This window comes from Erythrolamprus reginae, chromosome Z, assembly GCF_031021105.1.
Source record: "Erythrolamprus reginae isolate rEryReg1 chromosome Z, rEryReg1.hap1, whole genome shotgun sequence".
Taxonomy (NCBI): domain Eukaryota; kingdom Metazoa; phylum Chordata; class Lepidosauria; order Squamata; family Dipsadidae; genus Erythrolamprus; species Erythrolamprus reginae.
Window position 1 is genome coordinate 59,676,315 of NC_091963.1, and position 9,721 is coordinate 59,686,035.

General features: G+C 50.5%; 1 non-coding gene across 1 annotated transcript; it reads right to left on the reverse strand.

Annotated features, from left to right (window-relative positions):
• Positions 1-8,962: 8,962 nt before the first annotated feature.
• Positions 8,963-9,034, reverse strand: TRNAA-CGC (transfer RNA alanine (anticodon CGC)). The gene has a single exon. It is a non-coding gene; the product is annotated as a tRNA-Ala (tRNA).
• Positions 9,035-9,721: the final 687 nt, after the last annotated feature.

The window sequence follows — 9,721 nt, forward strand, 5'->3', positions numbered from 1 at the left end:
AGTTTCCGTGCTGTAGCCGGGCCTGAATCCTGACTGTTGAGAGCCTAGACAATTGGCTTCTTCCAAGGACCACTGGAGCTGGAGCGCCACCACCTTCTCAACAACCTTCCCCATGAAGGGAAGGTTGGAGACTGGATGATAGTTGTTGAGAATGGCTGGATCCAGGGAAGGAGGAGGGGGCACACAAGTGCCTCCTTGTAGGGAGCCAGGAAGGACCCCCTCCCAAAAGAAGCATTGACAATTTCCTGGACCCAGCTCCGTGTCACCACCCTGCTGGCTGAAACCAGCCAGGAGGGACACAGGTCCAGCAAACAGGTGGCGGAACTCACAGCTCCATTGGCCTTGTCCACTTCATCAGGTGTCACCAGGTCAAATTCCACCCAGACTGATGGACAAGCACGGGCCCCAGTCACCTCAACTGACTCATCAATCGATTCCGTTATCCAATTGGATATGACTCCTGGCTAGCCCTAATTAGCCATAAATTTTTAGAATGACTTGTGGAATGTCTTTCATGTTACTTCCAAGCTTATCTACTTAATTGCTGAGATAAAAATGATGAGGAAAGAAAACATGCAGAGTTGAAATGTAGAGGAAAAAATAAAGAGGATATGTTTTACATTGAGATACATTGAGAACTCCTTTATTCCAAGTATTATATAAATCACCCTGAAATCAGAACAGAGATTAGCCATGCAGATGCCTTAAGCTGCTGCCCAGAGCCTAAAGTACGTAATGACCTGGCGCCAGCGGCAGATGTTGTGCTAATAGAATTAAACAATCACCTGATAGTCACAGCAGAGGAAGTAGCCAGGGAGACACAAAAAGACAGAACACTTAACACATTAAGAATTCATACTTGGGGTGAACAGAGGAAACACCTCAGGAAGATTTAAAACAATATAAAAGCAAGCAAATGGAACCTTCCATACTGAGAGGATGCATCTTGTGGTGGGAGAGAGTAATAACTTCCCCAAGAGGGTAATGGACACCTTACACAAAGGCCACCCAGAGATAGTGATGATGAAGAGCCTAGCCAGGAGCCACTTGTGGTGGCCAGGATTAGATACAGATATTGAACAGTGGGTGACCACATGCAGCCCTTGCCAGGAATCAAGACCAAGCCCTCCAAAGACCAGCGGAATGGGAGATGCCCAGGGGTCCTTGGTCAAGACTGCACATAGATTTTTCAGGGGCCATCAACACTCAATCATTCCTCATAGTGATAGATGCCTATTCTAAATGGCTAGAAATAATACTAATGAGTTCAACCACCATATGTGCAACTGTAAAAGCATTGCAGAAACTGTTAGCCACACATGGATACCCAGATGTATCTATTGCTCTTAAGAAGAGACAAGATGCAAGGTCCTCCAGGCGACAGCTTATTGGGGCCACAAAGCAAAAGAACGCCTCTCTATTCTGGCATTTAATAGCTAGACACTCAGATAGAATAGGCGTTGATTGCTTACCTGAACGCCTCTTCTCGTATGCTGAGCAGGTACAGCAATCACGTGGGTTGCTCGTTGTCCAATCCGCATAGGACCGAGCCTAGTCTTTTAAAAGATTGCTGGATCCGCCCCTTCCCCAGAATTCGCCAATCCATAGACTTAGGCTCAAGGTGGAGACTCGTATAATGCTCTACTCTCATGATAGTAAGAAAAAACAGGTTAAAGGTATAACCATAGTTAGAATACAAATAGGGAGGGAAGTGACTGCTGTACCCTCTCAGCGTACGAGAAGAGGCGTTCAGGTAAGCAACCAATGCCTATTCTCCGTACTGAAAGACTGGGTCCAGCAGTCATGTGGGACATACCCAATAGATGAGTCCCTAGGGAGGGATTTGTTGGCTATCGTGAGAGATAACAGATTGAAGGACTCTTCTGCCGAAGGCAGCATCCGCAGAAGTGTAAGAGTCAATTTTGTAGTGCCTTATAAAGGAATTTGGAGAGGCCCAAGTGGCTGCTTTGCAGACTTCCTCCAATGGAGTTTGAGTTACCCATGCGGCAGATGTGGTCATAAATTCTGTTGGTAGACATTCTTCTAGCCTTGAGGATTACTTCTACCGCATCCGGATCGTAACCTCAAAGGTCTAGGTCACACCGGATAACAGCCAAGCGGTGAGGTGGAACCACTCCGGATCTGGATGGTGAGACCCCCCCTGCTGAAACATATCCTCCAAAATGGTGAGTCACCAGGGATCCTGGACGGACAGGCGCTGCAGGTCTGCGAACCAGGGCCGGCGAGGCCAGTGAGGGGCTATCAATATCACCTGGGCCTTCTCGATGATGATCTTGTGGAGTACATCTGGGATAATCGGTATTGAAGGGAAACCATAAAACAGTCCTTGAGGCCAAGGAGTTCTGAGTGCATTGATTGCCTCCGTTCCCGGGGATGGAAATCTGGAATAGAACCGAGGGAGCTGAGTGTTGGTCGCGGTCGCAAATAGGTCTAGTGATGGGTGACCGAATCTGAGGCAGATCTGTTGGAATAAAACCGGATAGAGGCTCCACTCTCCTGGATCCAGGGTTGACTGGGAGAGCCAGTCTGCCTGTACGTTGAGGACTCCCGAGATGTGATTGGCCCATAAGGACTGAAGATGCCTCTCTGCACAGAGACCCAGTCTCAGGGCTTCCTGCATCAGAGCCTTGGATCGGGTGCCCCCTTGCCTGCAGATGGAATTTCTCCGCTGGGAAGAAGCGGCGATGGATCATCCTTCTACCTCTGTCGGCTGCTCCGGGCCACAGGGGCGAGGGGCGCTGCTTCTCCGGTCGGCCCGGAGCAGCCGACAGAGGTAGATGGAGGATCCATCGCCGCTTCTTCCCAGCGGAGAAATTCTAGCCCCCACCTGGTCCCGCCCGATCCTCCTCCTCCCTGAGGCAGCTCGCCCTCCCATGGCCGCTTCCGGGAGCGGCCCGGAGCAGCCGACAATGTTGCCTGCTGCGTCGGGTGCCACGAGCCCCGAGTCGGGCACAGCCTCGCCGCCCCCGCCGCCGCCCCCAGTCGCTGCCCTCCCCGTCTCGCTGCCCGCCCCGTCTCGCTCGGCCGCGCCTCTCCTGCCTCCCGCGCTGATCGAAAGGGGCTGGAGCGGCAGAGCCGAGCACGCCTTCCGCCCTTTCATCCTCGCCCCCGTGGCCCAGAGCAGCCGACAGAGGTAGATGGAGGATCCATCGCCGCTTCTTCCCAGCGGAGAAATTCCAGCCCCCACCTGGTCCCGCCCGATCCTCCTCCTCCCTGAGGCAGCTTGCCCTCCCATGGCCGCTTCCGGGAGTGGCCCGGAGCAGCCGACAATGTTGCCTGCTGCGTCGGGTGCCACGAGCCCCGAGTCGGGCACAGCCTCGCCGCCCCCGCCGCCGCCCCCAGTCACTGCCCTCCCCGTCTCGCTGCCCGCCCCGTCTCGCTCGGCCGCGCCTCTCCTGCCTCCCGCGCCGATCGAAAGGGGCTGGAGCAGCAGAGCCGAGCACGCCTTCCGCCCTTTCATCCTCGCCCCCGTGGCCCAGAGCAGCCGACAGAGCTAGAAGGATGATCCATCGCCGCTTCTTCCCAGCGGAGAAATTCCAGCCCCCACCTGGTCCCGCCCGATCCTCCTCCTCCCTGAGGCAGCTCGCCCTCCCTTGGCCGCTTCCTCCACCCTCCATCGCAAGCCCTCACCACCGCAGCCAACGCGCGCTGTGATCTTCCGGGCCAGCCAGGCTCAATGACGGAAGGCAGCCGCTTGGCCTGGGATGCTCGGCCGAAAGGGGCTGGGCTTGATCTGCTGAGCCTGGCCGACCCGGAAGATGGCAGCGCGTGTTGCCTGCGCCGGCGAGGGAAACCAAGCCGGCAGCAACGTCGCTGCCGCCGCAGCCAACACACACTACGATCTTCCAGGCCAGCCAGGCTCAGTGACAGAAGGCAGCCGCTTGGCCCGGGATGCTCGGCCGAAAGGAGCCGGTCTTGATCCGCTGAGCTGATGTTCCCCAGTGCATTGGGCGCCGCCAGCCTCGAGTTGGACACACCCTCGCCGCCGCGCCCAGCCGCTGCCCGCCCCGTCCTAGCCGGAGCCTGAGCCGGTCGGTCGCGCCTCCTCGCCTGCCCGCCCAGGCGCTGGTGGTGGTGGAGGAAGGCGCCCAGCTCCTCCTCCTCTTCTTGCTTCTTTAGAAGATGACAGCCGGCCAGCCGGCGGCACGGAGAATGGGGCCCGGAGGCTGGGAGGGAGGCGGAATACAGGAGGAGGAGGAGGAGGAGGGAGGCCAGGAGGGAGAGGGGGAAGGAGGGAGGGAGGAAATCAGAGAAGACGCACATACAAACCGCCCGTGCGTTTCCCTCCCTTCCCTTCCAGTCATTGCAAGCTGGACAGTAACTGTTGACTTTTCCGTTAATCCACCCACGAGGCTCCCTCCGGGCAGCCTGCGCTGTCTCCCCCCGTCTCCCCCCCCTCCACCCACACCCGAACAAAATCCGAATGCCGGCGGAAATGAGGCAAAAGGGGTGAATTTTGGACTTGCACGCATTAATCGCTTTTCCATTGATTCCTATGGGAAACTTTGTTTCATGTTACGAACTTTTCACCTTACGAACCTCCTCCTGGCACCAATTAAGTTCATATCATGAGGTATTACTGTATGTATGTGTATATATATATATATATGATGGTCTTGGTATATTCGGTCTTGGTATATATATTGGTATATATATATATACATATGTCACTTTTTTTTCTTCTGAATTTGAAAATTAAGGGAGACTAGGATAGATCTATTTCGGCCTTATTTTGGCCTCATCAGCTAGCCATACCCTCACTGGGACTTGAACCTGCAACCTTTGCCTTGTAAGGCAGAGAATTAACCTCTAGGATACAGTATCCAATCCCTTCAGCTCTGCACCAGGGAAGGGTTACATATTTTTGTGTCAAATATATATACACATAGCAAAATACATGATGACGGTTATAGAGGAGATACTCATAGTAAAATATATCTATGAAAGAATAGAAAACAAGATATAGTAATAGAACATATCAATGAAAGAATAGAAGAAGAGAAATAGGAATAGAAGAAAGGTATAGGAGATATAGGAGAGCAATAGGACAGGGGACGGAAGGCACTCTAGTGCACTTGTACTTGCCCCTTACCCACCTCTTAGGAATCTGGATAGGTCAACCGTAGATAATCTAAGGGTAAAGTGTTGGGGGTTTGGGGATGAATACGATCGAATCTGAATCCGATCGAACACTTGTAAGAGCTTTTATTAAGACTTACAAAGTGGCGCTCAAGGCAGCAAGATGCGCGTATCATGCTGCCTTGATGGCATCAGCGGAATCCCACCTGGCCGCTCTGCAATTGGCCCCTTCCTTTGACGACTTTAGGGAGAGAAACTGTTGCTGCCCTATGGCAGAGCAGCAACAGTTCCTCTCCCTAAAGGCGAGAAAGAAATTGGCCAATTGCAGGCCCACTTTCCTCCCCGCCCCCTTGCCTCTCCATCTCCTCCTCCCCGCTGGGTGCCGGGGAGGGCGAAGGAGTGGACGTGCCTCTCAGCTGCAGAGCCGAACAGGGGCGGAGGCAGGCTCTGGGGCCATGCGGGGCTGCTCATCCAGGGGGGCATGGACCGGCAAGCCGCCCTCCGCTCTCTCTCTTTCCTGCATCAGCCGGATCTCTTCCTGCAGGAATGGGTGGTGGGCACCGCGAAGGGCCGCACTTGAAGGCCACCATGACGCCGCAGTCCCAGATTGCTCACTTCTCCGGCCAGCAAAGCCGGCTGCCTGGGAAAGTGGCGTGCTTTTTGAAAAGCGTGCATTCAAAAAGCATGCCACTTTCCCGGGCAGCCGGCTTTGCTGGCCAGAGAAGTGAGCAATCTGGGACTGCGGGGCCGTGTGGTGGCCTTCAAGCGCAGCCCTTCGCGGCACCCCACCACCTGTTCCTGCAGGAAGAGATCGGGCGTGTTACCGGGTGGTGGAGGCAGCATGGGGCCGGACACTGGGTGTCGGGGATGCCGCGGAGGGCGAAGGAGTGGACGTGCCTCTCAGCTGCAGAGCCAAACAGGGGCGGAGGCAACGGTGGAGTCCGGTGCTGGGGCCATGCGGGGCCGCTCATCCAGGGGGGCGTGGACCGGCAAACCACCCTCCGCTCTCTCTCTTTCTCTCTCTGTTGCCAGCGTGGTGTATAAGAGAGAAAGAGAGAGCGGAGGGCGGCTTGCCAGTCCACGCCCCCCTGGATGAGCGGCCCCGCATGGCCCCAGCGCTGGACTCCGCCGTTGCCTCCGCCCCCGTTCGGCTCTGCAGCTGAGAGGCAGCAGCCAGGTCCACCCCTTCACCCTCCCCGGTGTCCCCGGCACCCAGCGTCCGGCCCCACACCGCCTCCACCTCCCGGTAACGCGCCCGACATCTACCTCTCTCTTTCTGTTGCCGGTGTGGTATATGAGAGAGAAAGAGAGAGAGAAAGGGGGAGAGAGAAAGAGGGATAGGGAGAGAAGGAGAAAGAGAGAGATAGAAAGAGAGTGAGTGAGAGAAGGAGAGATAAGAGAGAGAAAGAAAGAGAGGGACAGAGAGAAAGAAAGAGATGGAGAGAGAGAGAAAGAGGGACAGAGAAAGGGAGAGAGAGAAAGGGAGAGAGAAAGAAAGAAAGGTAGAGAGAAAGAGGGAGAGATAGAAAGAGAATGAGTGAGAGAGAGAAGAGAGAGAGAAAGAGAGAGAGGGGGAGAGGGAGAGAAAGAGGGAAAGATAGGGAGAGAGAAAGGAAGAGGAGAGATAGAAAGGGAGATAGAGAGAAAGGAGGAGACAGAGAGAGGGAGAGAGAGAGAAAGAGGGAGATATAAAGAGAGTGAGTGAGAGAAAGAGAGAAGAGAGAGAAAGAAATCAAGAGAGAGAGAGAAATAGAAAGAGAGGAAAGAGAGAGAGAGAAAGAAAGAGGGAGAATAAATATTAAACTTTGTATTTGTTCCCATTTTGTTTTTTACTTTAAATAAGGTATGTGCAGTGTGCATAGGGATTTGTTCATACTTTTTTTTTATTGTCCGGACCTCCAACAGTCTGAGGGACAGTGAACTGGCTCCCTGTGTAAAAAGTTTGGGGACCCCTGCTTTAGGGGGAAGGTTGTTGAGAAGGTGGTGGCGCTTCACCTCCAGCAGTCCTTGGAAGAAGCCGATTATCTAGGTCCTCAGCAGTCTGGTTTCAGGCCTGGCTGCAGCAAGGAAACTGCTTTGGTCGCATTGATGGATGATCTCTGGCGGGCCCGGGACAGGGGTTTATCCTCTATCCTGGTGCTTCTTGACATCTCAGTGGCTTTCGATACCATCGACCATGGTATCCCTCTGCGCCGGCTGGAGGGGTTGCGCAACTTGGGTGTCCTCCTCGATCCACAGCTCACATTAGAGACACATCTTTCAGCTGTGGTGAGGGGGACGTTTGCCCAGGTTCACCTGGTGCACCAGTTGCGGCCCTATCTGGATCGGGACTCACTACTCACAGTCACTCATGCCCTCATCACCTCGAGATTCGACTACTGTAATGCTCTCTACATGGGGCTACATTTGAAAAGTGTTCGGAAACTTCAGATCGTGCAGAATGCAGCTGCGAGAGCAATCATGGGCTTCCCAAGGTATGCCCATGTTACACCAACGCTCCATAGTCTACAATGGTAGCTGATCAATTTCCGGTCACAATTCAAAGTGTTGGTCTTGACCTATAAAGCCCTTCATGGCATCGGACCAGAATATCTCCAGGACCGCCTTCTGCCGCACGAATCCCAGCGACCGATTAGGTCCCACAGAGTTGGCCTTCTCCGGGTCCCGTCGACTAAACAATGTCGTTTGGCGGGTCCCAGGGGAAGAGCCTTCTCTGTGGTGGCCCCGACCCTCTGGAACCAGCTCCCCCCTGAGATTAGAACTGTCCCCACCCTCCTTGCCTTCCGCAAACTTCTTAAAACCCACCTCTGCCGTCAAGCATGGGGAAACTGAAAATCTTCCCCAGGCCTATACTGTTTATGTATGGTATGTTGTGTGCATGTTTTTTTTTAAAAAAAATTAGCTTTCTAATTATTGAATTTGTATTATATATTGTTTTCTGTTGCTGTTGTGAGCCGCCCTGAGTCTGCGGAGAGGGGCGGCATACAAATTTAGTAAATGAATGAATGAATGAATGAATGAATGAATGAATGAATGAATGACACTATGGAGTCTGGTAATGAGTTCCACGCTTCGACAACTCGGTTACTGAAGTCATATTTTTTACAGTCAAGTTTGGAGCGGTTAATATTAAGTTTAAATCTGTTGTGTGCTCTTGTATTGTTGTGCATGCACAGGAAATTGAAGGGTGTGTGCGTGAGAGTGTGCACATGCCCCCGCACTCTCCTCCTGAGCGTTCCAGTAGGAGCTGCGAATGGCTGCCCTCTACTGATTACAACAATCATTATTAATCCCTGCTGTGGATTCAAATTAATATATTTATTTGATTAGAAACCAGAGTTATTGTGATTACCATTTTTCTCTATACATTTAAGCATTAATATTATATGACATACATTTCATTTCTACCTTAACTTGCTTTTTTATGTATTTCCATTATATATGTTTACAAGAACGTGCACTTTATGATTGAGAATAATCATATACAAAATCAGTTTAAAATAATGGTAATCTTATTGAAATATGCATAGAATTTTTTCCATGATGGTTTGTGCTAGAATTCTCAACAACCACGTGGGTTTGATTTCCAGATAAAGCAACTCTATTTTTTGTTGGAGAGGAGTGAAGGCAAGGATTGCAATTTATTGGTGGTTTCTCCTTAAACATGTCCCTAAAGTTACATTCCAGAAATCAGAAACATTGTTTTGCTTAAATTAGAACAATTTTTTTTGCAATTATATAAACAATGTATTTGAAATACGTCTGTAACATGAAGACAAAAGTAAAAATTTGAACGTATTGAAAGACTTTGAAGCTTTGTATTTTAAAACATTCGTTGGATTGCAAAACAAAAAGAAAAGAATGGAGATGCCGGGGATTGAACCCGGGACCTCACACATGCGAAGCGCGCGCTCTACCACTGAGCTACATCCCCCAGCTGTGTCTGAAAAGTGAAATGTATGCATTCCACACATTATCCTGTCTTACAATAGAACGTACAAAAGATAGTAATTGCTCACTCCATTCTTTTGTTGTATCGTGTGTATGACTTCAAATTCGTTTTGACTCCTTACAACTGCCTGGATTAGTCCCTACAGTTTTACTGGTGCGATTTCCCCCCCTCAAAATAAATCTGCCATTGTCTTCTTTTAGGGCTGAGGAGAGAGTGAGTGAGCACAAGAACACCGCTCTCGCTTTGTGCCTCAGCAAGGCTTAGTTTCCAGTTCTAAACTGTATACTATATTTAACCAATTTTCAATTATGTAATTCAAGTACAGTATATTCACTTTAGCCTATTTAAATTTATTGTAGTTTTACATTTAGAGAGCAAAAATCTAGTCTGTATGCTATCGTGCTAAACATAAACTATTGCAATTATCAGATTTTGTTAATCATCAAAATTAGTGAGAATTCTGACACTTTTCTAAACATTATTAAAATTATTTTTATACTATCATTCTACCATGTAGGTAGCAATGAATGTAATATACAGTACATATTTAAACTGTATATTACATTTTATATGTGATATACATATAAAAATCTATTAAGATTTTTCTTTTTCTTTTTAAAATCATGTTTTATTTGTAGTTTTCCTTTCACACAATAGATATTTTGTGAA